This window comes from Brassica napus, chromosome C8, assembly GCF_020379485.1.
Source record: "Brassica napus cultivar Da-Ae chromosome C8, Da-Ae, whole genome shotgun sequence".
Lineage (NCBI taxonomy): Eukaryota > Viridiplantae > Streptophyta > Magnoliopsida > Brassicales > Brassicaceae > Brassica > Brassica napus.
In genome coordinates, this window is record NC_063451.1 from 34,879,652 (window position 1) to 34,893,779 (window position 14,128).

The 14,128-nt window shown below is 30.7% G+C and overlaps 1 long non-coding RNA gene and 1 pseudogene across 1 annotated transcript; both read left to right on the forward strand.

The window, feature by feature from the left end:
• The first annotated feature begins 3,647 nt into the window (after window positions 1–3,647).
• On the forward strand, window positions 3,648–9,089 carry LOC111208671. Its single transcript, XR_007327082.1, has 2 exons — window positions 3,648–8,588; window positions 8,871–9,089. It is a non-coding gene; the product is annotated as an uncharacterized LOC111208671 (long non-coding RNA).
• A 105-nt stretch (window positions 9,090–9,194) lies between these two features.
• Window positions 9,195–10,236, forward strand: LOC111209009 (annotated as a pseudogene).
• Window positions 10,237–14,128: the final 3,892 nt, after the last annotated feature.

Consider the following 14,128-nt stretch of genomic DNA (forward strand, 5'->3'; position numbering starts at 1 on the left):
AAATTTTGACTTATGAACTCACTTGTGAACATATGATCCTCAAGACTCCTTATGCATAAACTCGTACTAAAGAAGCAGTTGTTCATCTTCCAAGCAATAACCAATCAGTTTTACTAAGTTAGGGTGACTTAACTGCACCAAGTAGTTTATCTCTAACAAATGTCACAAACAGGTCAGAGAATCAAACCATGGAAACTTGAGATTGGAGTGACAATAGTCCTTGTTGTCTGTACCAGACATTCTCGGTGATCTTGAAATCCATCAGGGTTAAGACACTTGGACAGGAACTGCAATACCTGTGATGGATCTAGTTGGAGTTAGAGTAGTCTCATCGATCGAACCTCTAGAGCAGAACTGAAATCGCCTTCTAGTATAACAGAGTTTGATCTGAAGTTTCTGGTTGCAAGTCTGAGTTCGTTGAAAGCTCTTGAAGATCGCTTTGCTAAGTATATCTTCTTTCTCTTATGAGATGCCGATGATGATGATTGAACACTCGTAAGATGAAGGTCGTAAAGGCTGCTGCTCTTATCTGCAGACACATACACAAAGGGTTGACTGAAGTCAGAACTAAAGACAACTGAATAAGGTGAAGACTTTTTTTACTTGGATCACATGAAGATTCTCAAATAGTTCATTTCTTTTCTCAGAACTTATCATTTGCAGAGAGACAAAATCTCAATAATTTCTAGAAAATTCTACAATGAAAATTGAAAAGAGATGGAGAGAAGAACGTACGCTCAACACGAAATCTGAGGCAAGAACCCATTAATAGAGAATAGAAGTAAACGAAGACTACATGCTTAAAGGGAGAACAGGCTTTGCCACTAATCTGCGGAAATTTTTGGATTAATATGAATGTGAGAAAATGGAATGATAAGAAATATGAAAAGAAGATGATTTGGAGATGAGAAATACTGACATATTTATACCCGAGAACACACCGCTTCACCGACGTAAACAATGCATCAGAAATTAGTAGCCCAAAACACTATAGATACTCGCCTAAGAATAAAAGCCCAAAAAATTCTCAGATTAAATGAAGTGATGCGTTTAATACAGCCGGGACACGTGTCGACTTCTAAAGACTCGAATTAGTGACATGTCCGCCTACGTGGACAGTATAGGAGGAAAGCAACCCCAACTTTATATATACAGATTTGTTTTTAAATGACAAATCGATTGTTAGTCAAATAAGAAGTGTAAAATTTCATTTAAAGTTTAGTTTTTTGAACTTGACGTTTCATAAAATATTTGAAATATACTGTTATTGAAAAATTAAATCGTGAATTTTAGAAGTTTTTTTAGTGATTTTATAATGTTTGGACGAAGTTTCTTAGTTAGAAAAATAAAAATCTAAATTTTATAACTTTTTTTGTGCTTAAATATCAACTCTTCATTAGTTAATATGGGAGTACATGATTTAATCACATTTATAAACAGAGTAATCTAGTATCACCTAGAATCACACATTTGGATTCTACGCTATCCAATATAAAACTCAGATGTAATTACCCCTCAATAAGTACAAACTCATCCTACTACCCATGATAAGCTGCCTCTTAACCACTTAATTAGACCAAAAGAGACGACAACAATGAGAACCCGAGAGGGACAAAATCTAAAACCAGATTACATTGTATATCCCATAGCAACGGGCTCTAAATAATTGGAACTGAAAGGTCCCACCCAAGCATCTTCACCTTTCGATGTAAGTTTGGCGTGAATTCGTCACTGTAGGGGTCAAAGTTTACTCCTTAGCCGGAAATATGGAAGTAAGAAAAGACGGAACAAACCTAGTTTTCAATGGCGTGGTACTCCACTACCGGACAAGAACGTTGACGCCGTCGGTGATGCTGGAATGTGGAGCACCATCGCATGCCCGCTGCAGAGATCACCTACTGGTAGACCCATCCATTGAGGCGGATCCTTATGATGCGCCATCCACGAGAATTATGAACCTGATCCATCTTCCACCGACCGTAAAATCGCTCCTCTGTTTGTCTCACTGTCACTCAGAACGGTAGATCACAGGTGGAGGAGGTTACCCACCGGGTCACACAGCCGCCATGAGGAGAGAAACGTAGATCTAAACCGGAATATCGATCCAACAGCTCCACCCGGAGGACTTAAAAATCGAATATAATCTTTAAGTTCACAAATTTCTATTTCACCTGTTTCACATGAAATAATTATACATTGAAGCATTCCTATACTATTTAGACAGAATGGAATAGAATCCTCGGGGACTACCAAATCATGTGTGTGCCTTCGGGTTTGTTTGAGGCATGGTCAGTGGGGTCTGAGACACCACAAAATCATGCCATTTATCCTCTAAGATGGCATCATCCGCTCCATCACCTACTCGGGTAGGCATAGGCGGTGGAGGCTAGGCGGCTCCACCTTTGTTGCTGGATCAACTTCCTCCAATCCGTAAGTATGGCGAACTATGGACACAAATAAATGGACCTTTCAATTGATTGCCTCATTTGTATAAACACCCCAACTTCTGTGTCAACGGTTATGTAATGCCGCATATGCATCTCTCCATCGTGTCACATATTTTGATGTTACTTGGAGGCATTCTCTCATGCGGTAACTAACTCCATCAGCTTTATGTCGGTATCTAGTCAAATTTAATGCTCACTTTCAAAACTATGCCAGGTTTAAAAATCCATCATTTATCAGGATCACAAACCCACGTCCCAAGTACCACTAACACTTTATCTTGTCCTGTCATATGCAAAAAGAGCAAAAGTATATAAGTTACTATCTCAAATCTGTTTTGTCTATTCTATTATGTATTTACCTTAACATTTTAATTATATTATGAAAGCAACAAATTCTTGTACAAAAATACTTATTAGACTCTGATTACTAGGGTATTGACTGCTTAACTCGGCTCATCATTTACTTATTCTATGCATTCACATTCTTTGCTATGTGGTTGATACTTTTTATCGATATGGACTTGCAATGTTTAGGAAATGAGATACACCATTTATTAAAAGTGTTCTATTTTTATTCACACATTTACCGCACATAGTAAATACGTATATGGTAACTAAGCATGGGACGTAGGTGGCTTCCATTGCTTTGATAGTGAATATTGCTCAGTAAATCTTGTCTATATCTGAATTCGTCGACGTCATCTATTTTGTCCCTCGTTGCCAGGTAATTTTAAATGAGGGATATAACCGGATACATTGTAGCGTAATGTTAATTTCTCTATTATGTTAAAATTAATGCTATTTTCTTCATTTCCATTCACATTTTCGTTACTCACCAAATTAACTCTAAATTTAATGAGAAAAAATGGGGAAACTTTTATTAAATTGTAAAAACTACTATATTCAAGAAAGGGATATTTTTTTTAAGTTTTACATTCTCATTTTTTTTTGGGTTTGGAACTGGATACAATTGTTGCCACATGCGCTACAATTTAAAAAAATTATGGTAACATTAGGTTCTGGGCCGGACAGAAAACATGGATTATGTTAATTAAGATGGGCTACCAAAATTAAAATCTATTGGTGATAAGTGGATTGACCAATCTATCTTATATATTAGTTAGGATCCTTCCAACTACCGATGTGTGAAACTTTGTGTCTAATACGCCTCTTCGAGATGATGGTTCTTTGAGTGTCAATCTCAGAATGTTCGGGCAAGGATCGATGAGCCAACTTTGGGCTAAATCGATGTGGATCGGGTTGGACTGTGTGGATCGGGCTCTAATACAATATTAAGTTAGATGAACTTCCAACCTAAAACTAATTGGTGATAAATAGATTTGACTATCTATCTTATATATTAGTTATGATCCCTTTCAACTATGGATGTGGAACACTTTCTGTCTAATAGATTATTCACGGTCGTTTTTTGCAAAATTCAAATATGAAATCAAGATGCCAATGACAATATCAACACCCATAATAAGCCAACCGTCTGAAAAGATTTGTTGGTGTGAGTTTTGACTTTTGACTTTTGAGATATATTATATATTGACATGAGTTTCATCACCTTTTGTCTGTAAATTTTTTTGGGCCATTACATTTTCCACTCTCACCAAGGTAGTAATCTGAGTAGGTGTGAATGAAATATCCAACCATCTGCATACCCTAGTTCATGCACACGTAATAGTCCAAATTTAAAACATTTGTATGTGTGTAGACTCTTTCGGAAGCATATATATAGCTTATCCCAGCTAAAACCAAACATTATTAAGCTAATCTATTACCAATTTGGTAAAAAAAAGTAACCTGTTTAAATTCCGTGTACATCATGTCTTCCTTAAGGTAAGAATCGGTCTTTATTTTAGGTAAAAGGTTTTCTTGGAAAATGGAAAGGCATGAGTGATCAGGTCTCGCTTCGTAATGAACCTACTGTTTTGTAGTCATAGACATTTTATTTTGCTAAAGATATAACTATTAAGCTAGATGGACTTCCAACCTAAAACTAATTGGTGATAAGTAGATTTGACTATCTATCTTATATATTAGTTATAATCCATTTCAACTACAGATGTGGAACACTCTGTGTCGTTTTTTGCAAAATTTGAATATGAAAACAAGACAACAATGACAATATCAACACCCATAATAAGACAACTGTCTGAAAGATTTGTTGGTGTGAGTTTTGACTTTTGACTTTTGAGATATATTATGTATTGACATGAGTTTCATCATGTTTTGTCTGTAGAAATCTTTGGGCCATTACATTTTCCACTCTCACCAAGCTAGTAATCTGAGTAGGTGTGAATGAAATATGCAACCATCTGCATATCCTAGTTCATTCACACGTAATAGTCCAAATTTAAAACATTTGTATGTGTGTAGACTCTTCCGGAAGTATATATATATAACTTATCCCAGCTAGCTAAAACCAAACATTATTAAGCTAATCCATTACCAATTTCGTAAAAAAAAGTAACCAGTTTAAATTCCGTGTACATCATGTCTTCCTCAAGGTAAGAATCGGTCTTTCTTTTGGGTAAAAGGTTTGCTTGGAAAATGGAAAGCCATGAGTGATCAGGTCTCGCTTCTTAATGAACCTACTGTTTTGTAGTCATAGACATTTTATTTTGCTAAAGATGTAAATGTTAAGCTAGATGGACTTCCAACCTAAGAATAATTGGTGATAAGTAGATATTTGACTATCTATCTTATATATTAGTTATGATCCCTTTTAACTACAGATGTGGAACACTTTGTGTCTAATAGATTATTCACGGTCGTTTTTTGCAAAATTCGAATATGAAATCAAGACGACAATAACAATATCAACACCCATAATAAGACAACCGTCTGAAAGATTTGTTGGTGTGAGTTTTGACTTTTGACTTTTGAGATATATTATATATTGACATGAGTTTCATACTTTCATCACCTTTTGTCTGTAAAAATCTTTGGGCCATTACATTTTCCACTATCACCAAGCTAGTAATCTGAGTAGGTGTGAATGAAATATGCAACCATCTGCATACCCTAGTTCATGAACACGTAATAGTCCAAATTTAAAACATTTGTATGTGTGTAGACTCTTTCGGAAGCATATATATAGCTTATCCCAGCTAGCTAAAACCAAACATTATTAAGCTAATTCATTACCAATTTGGTCAAAAAAAAATATCCAGTTTAAATTCCGTGTACATCATGTCTTCCTCAAGGTAAGAATCGGTCTTTCGTTTGGGTAAAAGGTTTGCTTGGAAAATGGAAAGGCATGAGTGATCAGGTCTCGCTTCTTAATGAACCTACTGTTTTGTAGTCATAGACAATTTATTTTGCTAAAGATGTAAATATTAAGCAAGATGGACTTCCAACCTAAAACTAATTGGTGATAAGTAGATTTGACTATCTATCTTATATGTTAGTTATGATCCCTTTCAACTATAGACGTGGAACACTTTGTGTCTAATAGATTATTCACGGTCGTTTTTTGCAAAATTCGAATATGAAATCAAGACGACAATGGCAATATCAACACCCACAATAAGACAATCGTCTCAAATATTTGTTGGTGTGAGTTTCGACTTTTGACTTTTGAGATATATTATGTATTGACATGAATTTCATCACCTTTTGTCTGTAAAAATCTTTGGGCCATTACATTTTCCACTCTCACCAAGCTAGTAATCTGAGTAGGTGTGAATGAAATATGCAACCATCTGCATACCCTAGTTCATGCACACGTAATAGTCCAAATTTAAAACATTTGTATGTGTGTAGACTCTTTCGGAAGCATATATATAGCTTATCCCAGCTAGCTAAAACCAAAAATTATTAAGCTAATCCATTACCAATTTGGTAAAAAAAAAGTAAACACTTTAAATTCCGTGTACATCATGTCTTCCTCAAGGTAATAATCGGTCTTTCTTTTTGGGTAAAAGGTTTGCTTGGAAAATGGAAAGGCATGAGTGATCAGGTCTTGCTTCTTAACGAACCTACTGTTTTGTAGTCATAGACATTTTATTTTGCTAAAGATGTAAATATTAAGCAAGATAGACTTCCAACCTAAAACTAATTGGTGATAAGTAGATTTGACTATCTATCTTATATATTAGTTATGATCCCTTTCAACTATAGATGTGGAACACTTTGTATCTAATAGATTATTCACGGTCGTTTTTTGCAAAATTCGAATATGAAATCAAGACGACAATGACAATATCAACACCCACAATAAAACAACCGTCTGAAAGATTTGTTGGTGTGAGTTTTGACTTTTGACTTTTGAGATATCTTATGTATTGACATGAGTTTCATCACCTTTTGTCTGTAAAAATCTTTGGGCCATTACATTTTCCACTCTCACCAAGCTAGTAATCTGAGTAGGTGTGAATGAAATATGCAACCATCTGCATACCCTAGTTCATGCACACGTAATAGTCCAAATTTAAAACATTTGTATGTGTGCCATTACATTTTCCACTCTCACCAAGCTAGTAATCTGAGTAGGTGTGAATGAAATATGCAACCATCTGCATACCCTAGTTCATGTACACGTAATAGTCCAAATTTAAAACATTTGTATGTGTGTAGACTCTTTCGGAAACATATATATAGCTTATCCCAGCTAGCTAAAACCAAACATTATTAAGCTAATCCATTACCAATTTGGTAAAAAAATGTAACCAGTTTAAATTCCGTGTACATCATGTCTTCCTCAAGGTAAGAATCGGTCTTTCTTTTTGGTAAAAGGTTTGCTTGGAAAATGGAAAGGCATGAGTGATCAGGTCTCGCTCCGTAATGAACCTACTGTTTTGTATTCATAGACATTTTATTTTGCTAAAGGTGTAAATATTAAGCTAGATGGACTTCCAACTTAAAACTAATTGGTGATAAGTAGATTTGACTATCTATCGGTCGGTTTTTGCAAAATTCGAATATGAAATCAAGATGACAATGACAATATCAACACCCATAATAAGACAACCGTCTGAAAGATTTGTTGGTGTGAGTTTTGACTTTTGACTTTTGACTTTTGAGATATATTATATATCTCATGAGTTTCATCACCTTTTGTCTGTAAAAATATTTGGGCCATTACATTTTCCACTCTCACCAAGCTAGTAATCTGAGTAGGTGTGAATGAAATATGCAACCATCTGCATACCCTAGTTAATGCACACGTAATAGTCCAAATTAAAACATTTGTATGTGTGTAGACTTCGGAAGCATATATATAGCTTATCCCAGCTAGCTAAAACCAAACATTATTAAACTAATCCATTACCAATTTGGTAAAAAAATAACCAGTTTAAATTCCGTGTAGATCATGTCTTCCTCAAGGTAAGAATCAATCTTTCTTTTGGGTAAAAGGGTTTGCTTGGAAAATGGAAAGGCATGAGTGATCAGGTCTCGCTTCTTAATGAACCTACTGTTTTGTAGGCATAGACATTTTATTTTGCTAAAGATGTAAATGTCATCACTGAGTGTGAAGGCTTGCTACAACTGGCTTGTATCCAGTCTGTTTAAGTCCGCAAAAAGCAAATTTGAACCTAAAACCGCAATTATGATATAAATGATTTTTAGGCTCCAAAATAGGTCTAAACTATTCTCAAACATTGAAACACCTTAAGCTAAAGAGAAACAGAGCAATGGCATCAATTAGTTTCCAAAACCCAAGCACAGCTTAGTTCTAGATCTGTTTTAATAATTATTTTAACTGAATATGATTTCTTAAAACATTTGATGTTTGGAATAAATCTAGACTGTGGTCGATCCATGTTCGTTCGCTGCTAAAATTTGGATTAATATATATCAGTGTGTGACTTTTTTTGGTAACTCATTCCGTATTGAGGTCAGTTAATTTGGCCATTTTTTTCCAAAATTATATTTTTGAAAGAAAACTAACCATTGTTTGCTTATTGCTATACTTCTTTTGAATTTTATGTGATTAAATTAAATTGGTGTAAACTAAGGGAATCTTTGGTGAACGCTATTAGCATGGACGGGGGTACTGGTGAACACAGTTACGCTTCTAATGCCCATTATCAGGTACCAAGACACTCTATGACGACCCCGTCCCTACTCCTAGCTGAGTAATCGTCCTCCTAGTATGGCTGCAAATTTTAATCGGAATTCGCTGCAGGGGTGAGTGGGGATTGACCAAAATTGATTTGTGGGTATATCTCAACTGGAATTTTCTTACAATTTCTTTTTATAAAATTTATATTTTCATAAAATATATAAAATATTTCATTTTTATTATATTAATTATAAATATTATTTTATATTATTTTTTAAAAAATAATTAATATATTATTTAAAATATAATTTATTATATTTAAAAATATAGTGGTTTCATGGTTTACCTATAAATTTTGACAGGGTAGATGCGAGTATATATAAGATTTTTCTTTGCCAATTACGCAGGTTGGATTAAAAAAAAAAAGATCCAATCTGTTGGTTAACGGATCAAGCATGACGAATTTGACCTCTTCCCAGCTCTACCGCCTGGGCTCTCAACGTTAGAGCAATGTGGTGAATAAGAGCAATTTGGTTAACTTAATCGGATCACCATATCCCCGACTATTTTTATATTGTTTGTATATCAAGTCATCTTAATAAAATATGAAAATATTAGACACAAAATGTTCCACATCGGTAGTTGGAAGAGAACCTAAGCAATATATAATATAGATGAACCACTCCACTTATCACCAATTGATTTTATGTTGGATGCCCATCTAGCTTAACATGGTATTAGAGCCCGATCCACACAGCCCAACCCGATCCACATCAGTCTTGTCTAAAGTTGGCCCATCGATATTTGCCCAAACATTCCGAGATTGACGGTCAAAGAGTCATCATCTTGAGGGGCGTATTAGACACAAAGTGTCTTATATCGGTAGTTGGAAGGAAACCTAAACAATATATAAGATAGATGAACCATTTCACTTATATCACTAATTGGTTTTAGGTCGAAAGCTCATCTGGCTTAATAGAAAATACCAACACTATTTGGGGTTTACAGAGAACTGTTTCCTATAAAACCCAACCAGTGGTGAAAGAAATCGGACGAGAAATGGTAATAAAATTTGTATTTCCCGGTTGCATTAAAGTGGCATACTTAGGTTGTTCTTCTGGAAAAAGCACGTTGTTGATCATGTATGTAAAACACAATCATGGAGTCATACCAATAAATGTGTCAAAACGTACAGGAAATAGAATGTGGTTTGAATGATCTTACAGAGAACGATTTCAATACTACCTTCAAGTTGGTTCCTTCTTTCTTAGATAAGCAGGCTAAAGAAAAGTGCTTTGTTTCAGGAGTTCCAGGTTCCTTCTACTCAAGGCTATTCCCTAGCAAGTCTCTTCATTTTGTTCATTCGTCGTTTAGCGTCCATTGGCTTTCTAAATTTGCTGATGGCATGAGAACAACACTAAAAGCATTCATATTAATCATACATGCCCTCCAAATGTCTTCAAGAGTTATTCAAATCAGTTCAAGAATGATTTTTCGTTGTTCCTTAAAATGCGTTCAGAAGAGACCGTGCCCTCCAAATGTCTTCAAGAGTTAAGGTAGGCTAATTCCAATGGGACACCGTCGCACCAAAACACCAAATATGGTGTAAGTTCTTCTCCAATGAGACACTAAAAATTACACTATCTCACCAAATTTGGGGTAGAGTAAATAGTGTGTAATACTATTCATCACACCCAATATTTAATATACATATATTATTATATTTCATTTAATAATATAGTTTAATTATTATTATTAATTAGTTCAAATTTGTGACTAAACATAAATATACTGTATTATTTGCATTTTTTAATTATTTTTACATAATTAAATATTTTTATTTTATTTTCAAGTAAGAAAGCATCAAATGATTATTATCATTTACTTTATATTATTAAAAATAAAATATCATAGAACTTTATATTTTATTTCTAATAATATAAAATTTTAATTAGTATTTATAAAATATAGAAATTAATAATATAGGTTGAATAAGATTAAAATGCATATAAAATTTGAAATAAACACTCAAAACATAAAATAAATATATTATTTTCTTATGGGTTTTTCATAATTAATAGTTTGTAATTTTTAATATTTATATACAATAAATAAATAAAAGTATAATACTGTTAAACCGAAAATATAAATATAAATAAATTATATAAATGTAAAATTACAAAATTTTATCAAACATAATATCTAAATATGATAAACTAATTATTTATAAATTATATTAATAAAAATAAAAAAATTATTAAAACCGTAAAATATCAAATATCAAATAATATATAATATTATTTTGGGGAATTTCATGTTTACCACTTTCATGGTACCATTATTAATTTTTACCACCATTAAATGGACATTTTTAAAAATATATTCTTCATTAAGTAGCAAAAGACTCTTATACCATGTTCTATATATATATAATAAATAATTATTTAAATAAATAACAAAAAATAAAGAAAAAATAAAGAAAAAATATTTTTTTTTTTATGTTTTCGAATTATACATTTTCAAATTCGAACTTTTTTATAATTGTTTTTTGAATTTTTTTTCTTTTTTCAATTTTTTTTGAAAATCGAAAAATTATGTTTGAAACTATTTTTAAATTGTTTAAAAATATTTTTTAAGTATTTATTTATATATTTATTAGAATCCTAAATTTTACATTCAAAAAACCTATCATAACACTCAACTCTAAACCTTAAGTCTAAATTAGTTAACCCTAGTGATATAATTGTCATTTGTCTTTCATTAAAATTGATTAGTGTAACATTAAAAGTGGTAATATAAATGTGGTATTTGTGACAAGTTTTTTATTTTTAGTGTAATATTTAGTGTTATGGTTGAAATTGACAAAAAAAAATATGAACCAAAATATCAAATCTGTTATAATTTCAACATCAAATTTAATATAATGGTTGGAGATACTCTAGTGGACGCATGTTTTTAACGTTCGTGGGAAGAAAGATCAATTAGTGGTTGGAGATACCCTAGTGGACACATGTTTTTAACGTTCGTGGTTGGAGATTTCTGGTCCTTTATCCAAAGACTATTCGCAAGTATGGTCGCCTTAGTCTCCGAGGCTCATAGTTTCTTGTTATTTAAGCATTTATATAGTAGCCTTTCATGATTGAAGTTACAAACATAATTTAAACTTTACAAAAAATTTCAAACAACAAAAATTTGGTAAATTGTGCATGTAGGGGATTGTGAAGGAATCAGAGATATGCTCATTTAACATGCCATTCTATAAAACATTTTTTTGAGAGAATTCAAGATTTGGAAAAATCAAGAAAATCTGAGATTGGAGTAACTCTTTTAAACAAATTGTTACAAGTTTTAAGGTGTTTTGAAGAACTATCAGAATTTTTGAATAAACCTTTTAATTTTAAATATTTATTTAATGTAATACTATAATTTGATATTTTATCATTTTATGAAATATAAATATATAAAGTTTTTGAAAATCGATTTTCATATGTTCAAAAAAAAATATTTTCATCTCAAACAGTTTGATTTTCTTTTTAAAAACTGAAGTACATTTTTTATTTGTTAAAAAAGCTTCAGATACCTTCATAAAAGTTGGTATTTCAATTCACTGCTTTTTCACTATAAAATATAATCCAAACCTCACTAGATCCCATTTGATAGATTTTATTGAAAAATCTAGATTTTTCAATAAGGTGGAATTTGAGAAAACTTTTACAAATGACTATTTCATATAGAATTTCTAAATGTTAGATACAATAAGACGGAATCCAATAGACCTAAAAAGTTTGTATATATTATATAAAAAATTGAAGGGTTTTATCCTAATTATTTTAGTTGAGAAAATTTTCACTAAAAACATAATTAAAAACAAAATCAAATCCTTCGACAAATATCAATCTGGTTCAACTGAAAATCAAAAAGACAATCCAGAAAAATAAAGGCTAGTAGCGCTTCCCAATGATCAAGTATGTATTTCTTTGGAATTACGAAACTGAAATAAGAAAAATAATCTTTAAAAGAGAAAACGGATCTGTTAAGGACCTAACTGGTTAAAACACATCTGTTATAGAAATTTTGCAGATGTGAATGCCTACAGTTTCTATCTTTAGTAATCGATTTGTATGACATGTACAATGGTTAGAAATATGTGTGTTTATGGGATATTATAATTGGTTTATTATGAGATATTGCAGTGGTTTAATAATAAATTATTTATATTTATACATAACTTTTTAAAAATATTTAAAACTTAATATTATAATAAAACATAATAATTAAAATAATTTAATTGAATATTATATTTATTTATTTACTTTTAGTTCAGATGAAAGTTAGAATTTCGAGAAATATTTGTTGAAGATATATATATTAGAACTTTAAAATAAATTTTGTTTCGTTTGTATATATATATCTTTATTTATGTATATATATTAATGTTAAAAATCATAGTGAATATTTTTGGTTTATAATGTTAGTGAATTTAATTTTAAATATAAATATATTATAATATATTTTTATTTATTTATAATATTTCAATTTTAAAGTTTCAAATTAAAATTTTAAAATATTTTTAAAAAGTACTTTTATATTTATTTATCTATCTGTAGCCGTCTAGAACAAATAATTATGAAAATCAGTTTTTGATTTTAAAAGACTTGAAATAGTTTGGAACGATTTAAAACGATTTATAACATTTGTTATAAAACAAATGGTAGGAGGAGATCTGGTCAAACCCTAAATGAACAAAATTTATTGAGTGGAACTGTGGGAAACGTCCTAAGCGACCAACCCAAATAATTAAATCATAGAATAACTTCAAAATTATTAAATAACAAATGTTTTTGTTGGTGATGTCTCATTGAGAAAAGTGATGATAATAAGGTAGAGCATCAACCCACTTTTTTTCATTTGTTCATATATATTAAACAAACACATAAAATTTGTATTATAATTATCAGGTTTTAATAAAGTTAAATCATTGTATTTCAATAAATTCAAATTAATTTTAAATATTTTTTTATAAAAAAAAAATCTATCTTTATCTAACAATTTTGTTTCTAAAACTATTACTTTATAGAACATAATAAAAGTTTATAAGAATTTGATATATTAATATTTATTTGTGTAGTTATTTTCTTATATAAAAAAATGAACTACTGCAAAATAACATTTAAACTGTGAATTTCTTACAAAAATATCATAACTAGATGTTGTGCTCGCACATACATGCATAATATTTTTGTAATACTTATTAGTTTATGTCTTATTAATTCAAAAAAGTATGATAAATATGTGACAGTTTTTCATCACTAAACATATATATATATATATATATATATGTGTTTATTATTGTGTTGAAATTTTAAAAATAAGTATATATTAGAAATATTTTAAAAAATATATTTATACAAACTTTTTTACTTGATTAATATTTAATTATAAAATAATTAATTTTCAATTTTTTAAAAAATTTATAATAAATTTTGTTTCCAGATAATAATACAGTATATATAAGAATTATCTAACTTTTTAAAATATGTTTTGTTTAGGCAATTTATCATATTAAATTATAATCAATTATCTAATATAACAGATAAATATAATATAAATTATCTAATACATATAAATATAATATATTAATGTGAATTCGTTTTAAATTATATAA